We start from the raw sequence: 17,343 nt of genomic DNA on the forward strand, positions 1-17,343 counted from the left end.
TTCCAACGAGCTGAATAGTTCACAGCTGCTACTGCAGTATAAAAGCTAACCTCTCACATCAGCTCACTTTCAAATGTCAGAAGTTGCTGATTTAAGGATTTGGAAGACACATTTGATCTGTATTGAGGTTGTAAGTGTGTGTTGTAAACTCTATATGCACTGTCACCTCCTTGGAATAACCTCTCTCCCCATTGACTGGCTGCTTCTAACATCTCATCCTCAACTGCTATATATAACAGCAGAATGGGAACGCTTTATACTCTGTCATCCTGGTCCTCAGAATCTGAAGAGGATCAGCCGCAGCAGCAGCAGAACCAGGCACACCAGCAGCACCAACAACAAGAGCGCCAACCTTCTCCTCAACCATCTGATGCTGCACAGGGCAGAGGCCATCAGCACAGGGCTGCACTGTGCTACAGGAGATACCCACAACACAGGGTTTACAGGCAGAGGATGAGCTTCCTCAATATGACTGAGCAGCAGTGCCAAAGGTAGGCTGAGACTTTCGCGAGAGGTAGTCGCAGATATCTGCACAATGCTGCACCAAGACCTGCAGCCCAGAGGAGCAGGTGGACACGCCTTACCAGTGGCTGTCAAAGTCACCACTGCCCTCAACTTCTTTGCGTCAGGGTCCTTCCAGGGATCAGCAGCAGACATCAGCGGCATCTCCCAGTCGGCCGCCCACAGATGCATCACGCAGGTCACCGATGCCCTCTTTGCCAAGTCCTCCAATTACATCCACCTTTCCACTGATGAAGCCAGTGTTACCGAGCGGGCGCTCAGCTTTGTCAATGTGGCTGGCTTCCCACGGGCGCAGGGCGTCATCGACTGCACACATGTGGCCATCAGGGCACCCCATCAGAACCCAGCAGTATTTGTCAACCACAAGGACTTCCACAACCCTTAACATGCAGCTGGTCTGCAACCATACCAAGAGCATCATGCATGTGTGCGGCAAGTTCCCTGGCAGCTGCCATGACTCTTACATCCTGTGCCAGTCCACTGTCCCTCAGCTCTTTGCATCGCCAAACGACCTTTCCGGCTGGCTCCTTGGAGACAAGGGCTATCCCCTGAAGACGTGGCTAATGACACCGTTGATGTTGTGTATGTCCCTTTAAGGGAATAACTGGTCTCAGACTGCAGTACCGGCAGTGACCATCCCTGTATAAAAGGCCCTGGCAGGCTTCTGTAGTCTCAGTTTCCAGATTGTCTCCATTCAGTAAAGGCTTGTTAAACCAACTCCTGCATTCCGTGTCTCCATTAAAACACGGATTTAATAGTTGAGGAGGCCATCAAACGAGTCTGAAGAGTGTTACAATCAAAGCCACAATTACACCAGAAGTGTCAGAGAGCAAACAATAGGGTTGCTCAAAATGCACCTCAGATGCCTGGACAGATCTGATGGAGTCCTACAGTACGCACCAGCCAGGGTCATCGTTGTCTGCTGTGCCCTGCACATCGCACTGCAGCGAGGATTAGCATTGACTCAGGAACAAGGTGCAGAGTGCACAGCCTCTTCAGAGGAGGAGGAGGAGGATGAGCAGAATGAGGTTCCAGATGAGGAAGACCTGAAGGAGGCAGCTGACCCAGTGCGACCAGCACACGACCACATTGCTGCCCGTGATGCCAGGGATGGCCTAATCAATGTCAGATTCACCTAACTTTATGCAGCTCAGACATGTGGCTGCCACATGCACATGAAGGTTGGTATCACCCCACTGCCACACCATAGAGCATCTCTACAATGAACTGTGCATTCCTTGTACTGTCACCACCATTGCTGCACATGAAAGGCACCCTCACCCCTCACTGTGCCACTTCAAATTGTGAGCACAAATAAGATGGATGGAAAATCATTCTGTCACCAGGTTGTTCTACTGGGCCCCTCTCTCCGTCCCCCACTTCGAGCTGGTCAACAACTCCAACAATGTCCAGAGCTGCCTCCTCAGCGTGGGTGAGCTGCGCCAATGATGGTGGCCCTCCTCCTGTTCTCCCCCTCTCCTTATTGTGGGCTCTCTTTTCCTGCAATGAGGGAAGAAGTGCAGTTTTAGTGAGAGTGATGGAATGTGTGTAAAGAATGGATAGGATAGATGTTTAGAGGGAGACTATGATGGAGTGCCAATACCAAGTTGCTTCCTTTTGAGTTGTTAGTTGTTGTCATTGCATAACCTTGAGGGTGAGTGTGAGGGGTGCATAGTAAGATTAGGATGTGATTCTGTACATAGAGAGTGATGAGTGATGATGCAAGGGATGCTGGGGTGAGTTAGGATGTGCAGGAGTAGGGTTGGCAATGCAGAGTGATGGAGATGTGATGACAGGCACAGCAGAATGAAGGTAAGTGTGCTTTTATACTCACTTTTGCTGAACACAGGAGATCATTGAACCTCTTTCTATATTGGACCCAGGTGCGAGAAAACACAGACCTTGCAATGACCTCCTCAGCTATTTGCAGCCAGGCTGCCTTGGTTTTCTGAGGAGGCTTCCTTCTTCCATCACTAGGGAATAGTACCTCCCTGCATCCCCCCACAAGAACATGGAGGGAGTCATCGTTGAAGCGGGGAGAAGCCTTTGTTCTTTTTGCAGTTGTATTTCGAAGCACCAGTACTCAAGAGCATCAAATCCGAAGTGAAAGCAAATGGGGACATAGCCCCCTTAAATACATCGGCTACAAACGCGTCATTAGTGGAGCTCAGCAGACCCGCACCTAGTGATTGGGCCGGATAACGCGCACGGTGGGCTTAACAAGTCCAATCAAAGGAAGATTATTTTCCCAGAGCTGCTGGAGCCGGGAGCAGGCCAAATACCTGCCAAATACCTTTCCCAATGCGAACCCGTCTCCGCTGGCAAAATTCAACCCTTTGGGCTGGATTTTGTCAGTGGGGAGCTTTTGAAGGCGGGACTCCCACTTGTCGGGTTTCAGTCCCGCCTCCAGCAACTTCTGGCCAACCCACGCTAATTCCCTTGATTGAACTTAGCAGGCCAATTAAGGGAAAGCCAGTTGCAGGGAACGTCAACGTATGACGTTACATCAGTCAAAAACTTTTGACAGATGAATTGTCATCGTTCAAACACTGACATTCTCTTTAGTTTGATGAGTTCTTGAATTCAAGACCTCATCAAACCTCTTTCTTTTGCAGAAATGAGATGGTTGTTGCATTGGAGAATGCAACGGCCATCTGTCATCTCTGCTGCGGAGGTGCGAGACTCTCCGCATACCCAATTCTTGAAGCCTGCAGGAAGAAACAAAGGTAAGTAAACTTTTTTTTAACACTTTCCACTTACCTCACATACTTACCTTTCCACACTTACGCCCATCACTTACCTTCACAGCGCACTTTTGCACCCCTCCGACCCCCACAGACCCACTACTCGTCTCGGTGACCCTGGCGGGGTTTGGAGCCTTCGGGAAGCCCGCACTTGAATGGGCAATGTGGGGATAATCCTCTTATCTGCCTCTAATCCCCTTCCCACCTCCAAGGAGACGGGTCCCGACGCGGGTTGGCTACCCGCCCCCTGGCAAGGTGGCACGGAGGTGGGTTGGGCACCCGCCCCCAAATTCTGCCATTTTCCCGGCAGTCCCGCCTCCCCAGGGCTGGCAAGATCACGCCCGCCTGTGCAAATGCTATTACTGTGGATATTGCCCTTAACATTATAGTAACTAGACTCACTGCTGATCGCGATTGTACCAGTTTGCAGTGTCCTCTGGAGAACTCTTGCTTTTGCCAGCCTCTCTCCCCAATCAGTGCTGCCACCATCCTTTTGTAAACCATTGCGAACCTTCTACACTCGGTGAGTAGCACTGTCACTACCATGCACCTCAAAAATCACAGGCCACACTGTGAGACGTCTAGTTCGGACCAAAAACTGTGACAGATGACATTGTTGTGCTTCTGACCTGAGAAATCAGTCACGGGCGACCCACTCTCCTCTCTGAACTGTGATCTGGCACAGCTGTCAAGGTGCCAGATGCCACTGTGCCAGCTGTCAGGAGATAATAAAATCAGAATATTCATAAATAAGACAATGGCATTTTCTATTATATTAAAAACAAAATGGATGAAAAATTGTCTTTAGGTCCCTTGATGTTTCATTAAGGGTTTTTCCTTCTATTCAAAATTGTGCAGGAGGTCATTTGCTGAAAGCTGAAAGGGCAGTTCCGTTCTACAAAAGGTTACATCTACACTCCTACACAATGGTATGAATTAACATTCAAAACCCAATAGAAGGGCTGCATTGCTTCTTTCTTTTTGCACACAGGTTAGGCTTTTCGACAGATGTGTCCAGATGGTCAAAATGCAGCTCTTTGCAACGAAGTCAAGAGTTGATCATCATTTAGATATTTGTTGCAACTAAGCCGTCCAATCTCGCTGTATATTGATTTAGTTGAAAGAAAGTGGCCACTTTTGAGCCCTTGCCAGGAAAATTCAGCCGTCTGGAATTTCACAGGAAAATGGCTGGAAGTTTCAGAGGAAGTACAGATTTTAGTGTATTACACCACCTCTGTTTGTGTTCAGTCAGCTGTGTTGTGTTAGCGAGCTAGAACCATTGAGGAAAAGCGTCAAACATTTTTCCATCATTCCATGGGCCTTGAGAGAGCTCCCCTGACACCAGGTCACATCTGGTGACCTCTGACCTCACACAGTGTGGCACTTTGACAAGTTTCTTCTCACATCAGCAAAGGTGTCAAAGCATGGCACTTAACTCGCAGATCCATTTCTCCACCTTTTATAGACCTATACTGAATCTACAATAAAAGTGAAATGCATTCTTTCCTATTTGCAGTTTTTAATTGAGCACAGAACAGCTAAAGCCCTGCAATTAGCATGAACGGTGTATCTGTAATTGAGACTAATACTGACTTAATGGGGTTGATTTTAACTCCGGGCGGGAGGGATTGGGGGAGACCCGAACGCTGGTATTGGTGCATGGCCCGGCCTATTTTAAATTCCAGGCCTCAATTAGGAGTTAGCTGGTCAGCAACCCAGCTGAACGCACTAGCTGGCCGACCTGTTCTGGCCCTCGATGCAGCTCCAGGCAGGTTTTTGCTGGGAGCTGCACTGAGGTAAACGAATATCTCGGTGGTCAGTGAGGCTTTATGCTCAGCCTTGTACGCTGTCCTGAAGTGAATGCCAGTTGGATCCCCTGTTGATTCTCTCTCCCTACAGTCAGAAAAGTGTTTCACTTCCTCTTGGCACCACCGCAAGAAACCTTGCCATCTAGAATCATAGAATTTTACAGCACAGAAAGAGGCCATTTGACCCATTGTGCCTGTGGCAGCTCTCCTAAAGAGTGATCCAAATTAATCCCATTCCCTGCCCTGCCCCACACCTTTTAAAAAAAAAAATTTGTTTTCAAATATTTATCCACTTCCTTTTTAAAAGCTATTGTGGATTGTGTTTCCACCAGTGTTTCTGGTAGTACATTCCATCTCCTAACAATCTTTCTTTCCCTTTGTTCTTTTGGTGATTTATGCCAAAACCCACTAACCAGTGGAAACAGATTTTTCTTATTTAACTTATCAAAACCCTTCACAAGTTTGAACACCTCAATCAGGCCTAAAATCAGGCCTCATTTCAATAATTTAGGCGAGCTGCCGGCGCCAGTCATGCCTCCACAGGCTACTTGAAGCAGATGAATTTTGGGCCCATTGCCTCAGCGACCATGGCTCTCAGCTAAGTTCTAAGTCGGAGAGGACAATGGAAGGGGGGCTGATCAAGGGTCGGCAGTGACCATCAGGAGTGCTGTGGATCCCGGAGCAGCACTCCTGTTCCTCCTGGCTCCACATCAATCTTAATAAAACAATGATCTACCTTTTTGGTGGCGCGCACTTGCTAGGTCGCATCCGTGCCCAGAAAACCTGAGGCGAGCAGGCCCGACACTTGCTTCACTCAGGACAGCCATATTTCTCAGAAGGGTCCTTAAACAAGCGTTTGGCTCCTCATTAGCACATGCATGTGGCCTATCAGCTATTTAAAGTGGCCGTCCCTAAAGCTGAAAATCGTCAGAGGCCAATATGGCATTGAATGCTTTTCAGGCATCTCCGAGGCGCAGGACATAACCCTGCACAATTCTTGTAATTTTTGTCCTCGTTTTTCATCTGGGAAATATTCCCAACGATGACCAATTTCTTCCCCAGAGATTACGATAGAGATAGAGAAGCCAAATAATTTCTTTACGTTCCCTCCCTAACAGCACTGTGGGAGTACCTTCACCACATGGACTGCAGCGGTTCAAGAAGGCGGCTCACCACCACCTTCTCAAGGGCAATTAGGGATGGGCAATAAATGCTGGCCTTGCCAGCGAGATCCACATCCCATGAATGAATAAAAAAAATAAAACATTTTGATGAAATAGACAACTATGTTGTAAGATGGCTGCCCAAACCTCCGGGTTTCTGTACAATCTCACCCCAAATTGGAAAAAATACTACACTCTGTAAAAGTGATTTTTAAAAAAAAGTAAAATATCTGCAGGAAATAATTTTGAACTTAAAGCCCCTGAGAACTGAACAATGTCAAGTTTTCAAAGTCGTTATACATAATCAGAGGAAAAAGCTGAAAATAGAATGTCGTACTGGGGTGATATCCAAAACTCCCAGGCCTGAATTGGACTGATACGAATAAATTTGAGGTTAATTTGCAAATAGCTGAATCTAGGTTGTTAATTCTCTTTAAAAAGTGGTGGTAAGGATACCCATGGACAGAAGCATGTATTTGTGTCAATTCTCTCTATCCAGCCATTCATTTCCCTGACACCATGAGCCAAAGTGGCAAAGGTATAACCAAAAAAACATTACCAGAACAAATTTGCATTCATATAGCATCTTTCATGCCCTCCGACCATCATAAAGCACTTCACATCAGTGGAATACTTTTGAAGTGTAATCACTCTTGCAACACAGCAGCCAGTTTGTACACAGCAAGGACCCAGAAGCATCAACGTTTGGATAAATGCCTGGATAATCTGTTTTTGGTGGTGTTAGGAACTAAATGTTGACCGGGACAACCTAGTCTTCTTCAAATAGTGCCATGGGGTCTTTCGCATCCACCTGAGGGTCAGTTCAACATCGCATCTGAAAGACAACACCTCCAACAGTTCAACACACCTCAGTACTGCACTGAAATGTCAGCCTAGATTATGTGCTCAACTCTCCAGAGTGGGGTTTGAACCCACATCCTTCTGACTCAGAGGTAAGAGTGCTACCACTGAGCCAAGGATGACAGTGTAATTATTTATTTTATACAGCAACTGGAGTTATATTTAGAGAGTGTTAATCCCTAGCACCTTACTGCATGTCCATTTTTTTCTTTTAGTCTTCTTGGAGACTGTCATATCCCTAGAGAAGCACCGCACGGATGCTCTGATATACCTCCTCATGGACAGCTGAAAAATAACATGACAACGGCCTAAGCATCGGCTGCCTGCCCGGCCTTTCAGTTGCAGTTGGCATCTGGGCAAAAGGAGAACAGGAACATAGAGGTAAAAAAAAACCTGCAAAAGGATTGCCATGGAGGGAGTGCAGCGAAGATTCTCCAGACTGATACCTGGGATGGCAGGAATGACGTATGAGGAGAGATTGGGTCGATTAGGCTTATATTCGCTAGAGTTTAGAAGAAAGAGAGGGGATCTCATTGAAACTTATAAAATTCTAACAGGACTAGACAGACTAGATGCAGGAAGGATGTTCCCGATGGTGGGTGAGTCCAGAACCAGGGGTCACAGTCTAAGGATAAGGGGAAAGCCATTTAGGACTGAGATGAGAAATTTCTTCACCCAGAGAGTGGTGAACCTGTGGAATTCTCTGCCACACAGGGCAGTTGAGGCCAATTCATTAAATATATTCAAGAAGGAGTTGGATATATTTCTTGAGGCTAAAGGGATCAAGGGATATGGGGAGATGGCAGGGACAGGGTACTGAATTTGGATGATCAGCCATGATCTCATTAAATGGCAGATTGGGCTCGAGGGGCCGAATGGCCTACTCCTGCTCCTATCTTCTATGTTTCTATGTTTCTATGGATTCCATGCCCACGTTTAAAAACCATCAAAACTCTGACCATTGCCTCATTGCAGTACATTGGGCAAGCTAAAAAATGTACTTGAGTCAGGCTGTTGTGGGGTAGAACACTGATGATCAATAACAGTGAGCTGCCTGCTGACCCGAGTGATGAACCATATCAGGTTTAAGCAAGGTTACTGTAACGATCAAAAACATGTCATTCTATAGTGGACACTAGGTAGAGCCGTGTAGAGCTGTATATAGCTGTATGTATTAAGACTACACTACCCAGCTGTATATATATTAAGACTACATTCCCCATGAGGCTAGGCTACCCACAAGGCAACAGTCAAGATGGAAGCCTCTACAAGATGCTGTACAAGTCCACATGTGCTCAATAGAAGTAACTAGCAAAAGCTAGCTGTGTTCATAATAAGAATGTCTATTTATTAATGAACATAACATGGTACCAGGGTGGTGAAGATCTGCTGAAAATTGTGAAAAGCGACATGGAGAATTTGAAGCCACCAGAGTGTTTGAATCTCACAGAAAAAATCGACTACAACTGGCAGACTTTTAAACAGCAATTCGAACTCTACATTGCAGCCATCAGATTCGGTACGAAGCCAGACGCAAGGAAGATAGCGTTGCTGCTCACGGTTGCAGGCCCACAGGCGATAGAGGTATTTAATACATTTGTATTTAATCCAGCGGAGAACAGAGAAAAATTAGAAGATGTGCTAAAAAAAATTGATGCTCATTGCTCTCCCAAAAAGAATGAGACGTATGAAAGATACATCTTCCGTTCTCGGACACAGCAACAAAATGAGACTTTTGATAGCTTTATAACTGATCTGAAACTGAAAGCACAGACATGTAATTTCTCTGAGCTGAAATCATCCATGATTCGTGACCAGATTGTGTTTGGTATTCATGATAAAAAAGTCAGGGAACGTCTGTTGAGAGAAACCGAACTAAATTTGGAAAATGCAGTGAAAATATGCCAAGCCAGCGAGCTAGCTCGAAAGCACACGCAGACGTTCAGTGAAGTCAATAATGATGCGATTGTAGTAAGTGCTGCTGTCGGTGCTGTGTCCTACAAGGGGAAGAAACATGGGCAGAACAGAAGTGAAAAGCAATCGGAGGATGAAATTTTTAATTGTAAACGCTGTGGTTACAAACACCAGTTAAGACAATGCCCAACGTTTGGAAAAATGTGCACAAAGTGTAATGGAAAGAATCACTTTGCCAAACAATGCTTTTCAAAAGTACAAACTAAGAAAGGGCAACGAGTTAATGTAATTGAGGACACTGATTTAAGTGAGACATTTTTTGTAGGAATGGTGTCATGTGACAATATCAAAAAGGATACAGAAAATATGCAGCCCTCAGAAATGGACAATGCTGAACATAAAGTTAATGCAGTAAAAGAGGACAAATGGATGATCCCACTGCAGGTAAATGGAGCATTAGTTACCTTGAAACTAGACACTGGGGCAAAAGCAAACTTAATCAGTATGAGTGACATTAACAATATGAAAGTAAAGCCCAAAATACAGAAAAAGTCAGTACTACTGAAGGACTATAATGGACAGAAAATAGATAGCTTAGGTGTATGCAGACTTAAAGTGACAGTCAAAGACAAAGTGCATCATCTCATGTTTTCTGTTGTGGCTGAAAGACTTGATTCGATACTAGGTGACAAAGCTTGTGAAGACTTAGAACTGGTCAAGAGAGTCTACCGTATAAACTGTGCTATAAGCAGACCAGATGATTCAGGTGATGAAGCAGAGAGCCCATCAAGGATGAAAAGGCCAAAGGGTATCCATGTCTTCAAAAAGCCTAGTTTCTCCAAGAAGAAAGAAAAAGACTTTAAGGTCAAAGAGAAGCCAAAGGAAGAAAAGCACAAAGAGGAAAAACACAAGGAGAAAAAGTCCAAAGATATAACCGCAGCAGATGTTGTTAAGCAGTGGAAAGAGAAAAAGAAAAAGAAGAAGCCTGCACCAGAGCAGGAAGCAGTTCCGGTGGATACTCCTTCTTCCCTCAGGCCAATCTTTGGTGTTCCATTAGCCGAGGCTGCTGAGAGGACTATGCTGTATGATGGGATCCAGCTGCCAGCAGTTTTTCGAGAGTGCATTGACTACATTAAGTCTGATGTGTCTTCATGAGATTGTTCTGGCGGTGAATGACAAGATGCAGTTGCGGCATTGTCATCAATCTGCTCTTGTATAGATCGAGGTCTCCTTGCGATCTTTGCTTGGAGAGGGTTTCAGTGTTTCCTTCACTCTTCATGCCATAACTCTCAATGTAGTCTTGTATCAGACTTACCCGTGTTGAGAAGATCCACACGTGAAGTAAAAGAGCCTGATAGACTTAATCTTTGAGTACAATGTAAAGCTTTGAAAATGTGTTGACTGTTTTGAAAATGTTTATGTTTATAGAGCGCTAACAAAAGTGTTACTGATATTATCTTTATTGTTTTCTTGAAAGTTGATTGATATTGATTTTGTTAAACCTCAAAGAAAGGGGGATGTAACGATCAAAAACATGTCATTCTATAGTGGACACTAGGTGGAGCTGTAGAGCTGTGTAGAGCTGTATATAGCTGTATGTATTAAGACTACACTACCCAGCTGTATATATATTAAGACTACATTACCCATGAGGCTAGGCTACCCACAAGGCAACAGTCAAGATGGAAGCCTCTACAAGATGCTGTACAAGTCCACATGTGCTCAATAGAAGTAACTAGCAAAAGCTAGCTGTGTTCATAATAAGAATGTCTATTTATTAATGAACATAACAGTTACCAGGTTTTAGTAGAGACCAACAACACAACACACCCTCCAGTGGCAGGCCAGTTGCTTTTTTGACTACTTTACTGCTCTATTTATTTCTCCTATACTCTTAATGTAGAAGTTTGATGCCAATTTATTGTTAAAACCATAAAGATAAGGGCCCAGATATTCCGATCGCAGGCCTCCCGTGGGCGGAGGCCTGCAATCTGGAAAAATCTGTGCCTTTACCTGAGGGCTCCCAGGACGCGCACAATTCCGATGCTGGGCCTCACCAAACTTGAAGTGCGCAGGGCCCACATACCCCAGAGGCACAGGTAGTTCGCAGCGTCCCTGGGATCACGTGGGCCATGGGGAGCCAATAGGAGAAGGGAATCTCCCTTCATACATTTGACAGGAAGACCTGTCAAATATATGATTGGAGATCACCCCCAAAACATAGTAAAACTTTAAATAAATTTTAAAAGAGCATCACATTTTTAAAATGACTTGAAGTTACAATAAATTAACCAGTCCCAGGTTTTGGCAGAGAAAGAGACTGAAGAGAGTTAGAGTAATGCACGATATTTTTCAAAACCTGGGACTGGACAGATGGACTCCAATGGCCTCCTTCAGTCTCTACATCCCTATGTTTCCATATTCCAACATACTCTCCTGAGGGAAAATGATTCCCTGATCCTTGAAGTAGTCCAGCAAAACTGCAGGATATTCATCAACAACAACACCAACAACTTGTATATAGCGCCTTTAACAGAGTAAAACATCCCAAGGCGCTGCACAGGAGTATTTTAAGACAAAAAATTTGACACCGATCCACATAAGGATAAATTAGGGCAGGTGACCAAAAGCTTGGTCAAAGAGGTAGGTTTTAAGGAACGTCTTAAAGGAGGAAAGAGAGGTAGCGAGGTGGACAGGTTTAGGCAGGGAATTCCAGAGCTTAGGGCCTAGGCAACAGAAGGCACGGCCACCAAAGGTTGAGCGATTATAATCAGGGATCCTCAAGAGGGCAGAATTAGAGGAGCACAGATATCTCGGGGAATTGTGGGGCTGAAGGAGATTACAGAGATAGGGAAGGGCGAGGCCATGGAGGGATTTGAAAACAAGGATGAGAATTTTGAAATCGAGGCGCCGCTCCCACATCTTTACTATTCAATCTCCCTCTACCCACTCGCCCCAGTCACAACAACACAGGAACCATCTGTGATTATTTGATCATCTCATCAAACCTATCCTTATAACATCCAAAATGAAAACACTAACACAACAAGTCCATCAGCATCAGCAAGAGAAAAAGACAAGTTAACATTTCAGACATGGACCCTTTGCCTGAACCAAAAACTGGAGATAAGCAAACCCTTCAATAGAACTGATCAAGAAAAAAAGAAAGACTTGCATTTATATTGGGGAAAAGGGGGAGAAGATAATTAATTGGTTGAATACGTTATATTGAAAAGCTGGAAAGATGCGGAAAGTAGTGGAGAAAGTATGAACATCATTTCAGTGAGGCGATGAAAAGGACATTAAAAAAATCAAAAGGACACAATGAAAGAAACTGGAGTTGCAGGAAATCTGAAATAAAAACAGAAACACAGGGGGTCTCAGAGTATACCTTAATATTTACAGGGGTCTCTGGGTTTATGTTAATCTTTCCAGTTGCTGGAAAGAGAAAAGACAGGCTAGGACTGCATTCTCACACAGGGTCCACACCCACAATGCCAATCCTCCCGCCCACCTTCCCCCCACTCCACTGTGTATCCCCAGGACCCCCTGCCTCGAGAAAATGGGAGAGACAGTTAAGTTCTGCGGAAGCTAATGTCGATGTTCAGACCAAAGGGCTACAGTGTGCTCAGGAGTAATATGAGATCCTTCCTGCAGCTTGTGTTCAGTTTGATTGGAACACTGTAGGAGACTGAAGGTGAAGCGAGCATAGTGGGAATGGGAGGAGTTGGGGGATGGGGTGGAGGGGGACGTTGATGGTGTGTGTGGTTTGTACCATGTCAGGATGGGACTGGCTTGACGGACTAGAAAGTCTTTTCCTGTCCTTTTTCATACTTTCGTAACTCGTTATTTTTCAGTGGAGCAGTTTGTATGAGAAGAGGGAACGATGTCATTTTGGCAATAACTCAGCCTCGGCAATTTAAATTTAAAGTGTAAGCTCAGGGATTTGAACTTTACAGTAGACTGTGGAAAGGATCTATCTGTTTCTTATGTCACAAATTTAAAAATACGTTGTTTCATTTGGGACATGTTTTTAAGTCAAATGTACTTCAGAAGTGTAATGCGTGGCTCGGTGGAGCAGAGAGGCAGGAGAAACAGTTCAACAGAAGCCCTCTGTAAAGCTCATACCTCATTAGGAATCTTTTACTTGCAAGGAAATTTGTTTTGACATAAACATGAGGGCCATTAGATCTTGGACGCTTATTCCCTCCCAAAACCTCTCCGCCTCGCCACCTCTCTCTCCTCCTTTAAGATGCTCCTTAAAACTTACCTCTTTGACCAAGCTTTTGGTCATCTGTCCTGATATCTCCTTCTGTGGCTCAGTGTCAAATTTTTATTGATAACGCTCTTGTGAAGTGCCTTGGGACATTTTGCTACTTAAAGGCACTTTGTAAATTAAAGTTGTTGTTGTTGCTTTATTAAGATTCTTGCTATCTAGGTTCAGCTGTGGCCTACCCAGTTTACCATGGTTGTCTTCACTAGACCAACACATGTATTGCACAAACAACATGGATCCTTCTTTAATAGTTAACTGATTATGTTTCTTTCAAGCACGATTTTAAATGGTGGGAAGCATAAATGATGTAAGGAATAATAAGGAACATGATGGCCGCAATTTTGCAAATGGATGCGGCTTGGGAGCGGGTCAGCTGGTTTCCGGGTTCCAGTCCCGCCCCCAACTGCATCTGGCCAATGGACGTGATTTTATGTCGATTGGCCTTGTTAAGCCTGCCCTGCTGGCTTGCTGGCCAATTAAGAAGAAGCTGGTCAGATGACATCATTTGATGACGTGTCATCTGCCGGTTTTCTTAAAGGGACGCACAAATTTTCTTTTTACAGCTCATTTCTCAGTGTTTGACAGCAGTGGGGTGCTGCAGACACTGGCAATGACTGTTCACAGGTGAGCTCTTGCACCCAGGCTCTCCAGTGACTCCCTCCTTAGGCTAGAACAGATGGCAGCTGCAGGTGAGGTTACAGAAGCGATGTCACTGGTGAGATAGGTTCTCCCAATGAGGTGCCACTAGACAGCCAATTCAAAACTTATCACCTACAGAAAAGTGTAAATGCATTAAAAATGATTTTCCCAACATTTTCTTCCCTCTGAAACTCACCAGTGCACCATTGGATCCTTCACACCACTTCTGCAGCTGTCATCAATCCAGAAACACTACAGCAGACTCACAACACGCCACACTTACCTGGCGTGGTGTCCGGATGTCGGGGAACCTGAGGCAGAAGCGGCAAAATTGAAAAAGAGCCTGTAAACAAGTGTCAAATACCTGTTAACAGCCAGGTAATTGGCTATAATCCTTTTCCTGCCGCTAGGTGTCGGGTCCACGCGCAAGTCGGGGACCCGACACTTGGGAAGATTGATTGGAGGCGGGTTGACAGCAGGTTTCCTGCCCGCTGTCAATCTTTGCCATTTTGACAGCGGTCCCACCTCCAATCCCGCACTCTGAGGACTGGCAAAATTCCAGCCGATGAGAGGTTTGGAAAGATTGACTAAACGGACCACTTGATCTTCTGTTACTGTGTAACCTTAAGCAAGGTATTTGATTTAGATTAAGCACCGAGCAGGTGGACAAAGCTTTAAAATAAACCAAAAGCAAGCAAGATTATCGGCTGTAGTAGTGGACATGGAGGACAGAGTCCCAGTAAATTAATTGATGTAATGAGGAACATGACAATGTCAGTGAAACAATCCCTTAAAAACAAGATGGCAGCAGGATGAATCTGACAATAAAATGGAAGGTCCCTATTAAAGATTTTAAGTATTTCAACAGTATAATTTAATAAAGGAGTTGTCACTTGCCATAAGATTCCATTAATTCTTTTGGTTGAGAAGGTTCTTTACGTGAAAAAACTGCTCTGTACATACGATGAATAAAAGTTGAAAATCTAAACTCATTTTCTTTCCAAATCGTTGCGCATATTCCTATTACCAAATACTACGGGCAGGATTTTCATTGTGCCGTGGAGTCGGGATTGGAGGCATGGGGGGGTGGGGGGTTAAAATCCCGAAATCAGGGGTCCCGACCCCATCCCGCCCCCCAACCTGCCTCCATGCCAGTTTCAAAGGAGGCGGGTACCCACCCTGCACTGGGACCCGTCTACCCGAGGCAGGAAGGGATTAGTGCCAATTAACTGCCTGGTAACAAATAGTTAACAGGCAGTTTTTAGCCAAATCCCTATTTTGAAGGTTGAAGTGTGGATTCCCGACGGCTCCAAACCACGCCAAGTTAGAGGAGGCGGGCCGTCGGGTTGAAGGACTTGGAGGGGTCGAGATGTCGGTGTTCAGGTGAGTGATGTGTGCATGAGTGCAAAGGTAAGTGTGTTTGTTGTGTCTAAAGTGATTAAAGAAGTGTAAATTACCTTTTCTTACCTTTTCAGCCTTCCTTCCTTTAGGTCCCGGGAGTCCATCATCTCACCAGCACAGAAAGCAGAATGGCTGCGAACTGTCAAAAGTGACAGCCTTCAGCTTACTGTGCAGGAGAGATTTCTAACTGAGTCTGTGGAGAAGGACTCAGGTTAGAAGTAAGACTGTCAGGGGGAGAAATTCAGTTGGTTGCGCCACCGATTAATGCCTAAAGAGGCCGAGAAGTGGGGCGTTAGCCAATTTCCGGGCGGGCGCAAGGCGCCTAGCGCCTCGCCCCATATTGAGCATGCATTTAGCGTCGGCGCTAAATCTAAGCACCCGCTCATGGGCGCAGGCTGATTATGATGTCATTTGAGTGTGCAACGCCTTTTGGGCACCCCGGACTGGAAATTCAGTGGCGCCCCCCTCCGTAGCGCCTGGCGCTAATAGTGACAGCTTACCTGGACCTTACCAAGTCGCTCTTGGGCTGGAGGAGCGTTATTTAAAGGGGACTGGTGTGGTTTAAAAGCGGCAGCCATTTTTGGAGCACAACTTCCTCGAGAGCTACAAAGAGTTGCTGAGCTGCACACTGAGAGCCATTTGACCACTGAGCCAGCGCAGGCAGACGATCTTCAGCCTTCTGACCATCACCTTGCTGTTGGTGAGCCTTGACAACGGGGAACCTTCCTGTAGGCACTTATTATGGGGGCTGCATTGGAGGGGAACGTCCTGCTGCTGAATCATCTGGAAAGGGCACTGAGACGCTGGGAGAGGGGGGCGGGCATGGCCAGACGGATGAGGGCCAACAGACGTCGCCACAGCAAACCTTACGCTGGCAGGGTTTTCCGACAGCAGTTTTCCTACATGAACATGCCGGAGGAGCAGTGTGTCAGAAGGCTGCGATTTAGAAAGGAGGTGGTGACTGAGCTGTGCCAGCTGCTTCAGCCAGATCTGCAGCCTCAGAAAAGGTGCAGGACATCTCTGTCGGTGGCTGAGAAGATGCCTGCTGGCCTGAACTTCTACGCGAGCGGCTCTTCTCAGGCTGCGCGTCAGAGGCTGATCAGAAGTAGCTTCTAGGCCCCTCTCACGGAATGCTTGCTGCCATTCCAAGAACAGGAATGGAACCGGTCTGATACCCCCAAGTCTGTGAAGGGCAAGATGCATGTAAATAGAAGGCATGGCCATTGTAAATGAAGAAAGTGTTTCATTACACAAAATGTGGTTCCTTCAAACATGAGAAAGCTATGGCAACAGAAAGCAAAACTAATACACTGACACATAACTGGCTCTCACACCCGGGAGACTGTCCAAAACATAAATCACATTCCGACCATCTTCCTTGGCCTTGATTCCACTGCGCCAACCAAAGCATCCAATGCCCCATCAGTGAGGCATTCTGCCCTCTGCCTCACCCTTTCCATTTCTTGCTGGGCTGGTGCGCCACAGGTAGGCTCCCACCGCTTTGAAGGCCTACAAGGCAGTGAGTGTGTCTGGTGATGCCAATTGACCTGCCCCTTTAAGAGCTGGCCGGCACCAGTGTGTCTCAGGGAAAGTGGTTATTGAAAACACCTGCGCTGCGCCCCGCCGCCGCTAAATTGGGTTGCGCCCCCGGGTTAGCGCCTTAAGAGCCTCGTGCAGCGCCTGATTTAGCGCCGCAATCACCCTCAGGGGCGCAATGACCCAATATCGCGCCAGGTGGCACTAAATCGCAACTGGTGCTAGGCATTGCGCTTCGCCAGAACTAGCGCCCCAAACGGGGCTATACCCAATTTCTCCCCCTCAGTGTTTGACAGCTTCAAACAGCTGTGAAACACTGATATTTCATCTGTCAAAACCTCTTGACAGATGAAATTTCAGTCTGTGATGTCACCTGTTGCCGGGTGGCCCTTAATTGGCCTGCTGAGCCCGCTGGGCGGGCTCAACAAGGTCAATCAAGTTAAAATCGCGTGGATTGGCCGCATCTCGATGGAGGCGGG

Source organism: Somniosus microcephalus, chromosome 24 (assembly GCF_052327205.1).
Source record: "Somniosus microcephalus isolate GS21.2 chromosome 24, FLI_Smic_1.0, whole genome shotgun sequence".
Taxonomy (NCBI): Eukaryota; Metazoa; Chordata; class Chondrichthyes; order Squaliformes; family Somniosidae; genus Somniosus; species Somniosus microcephalus.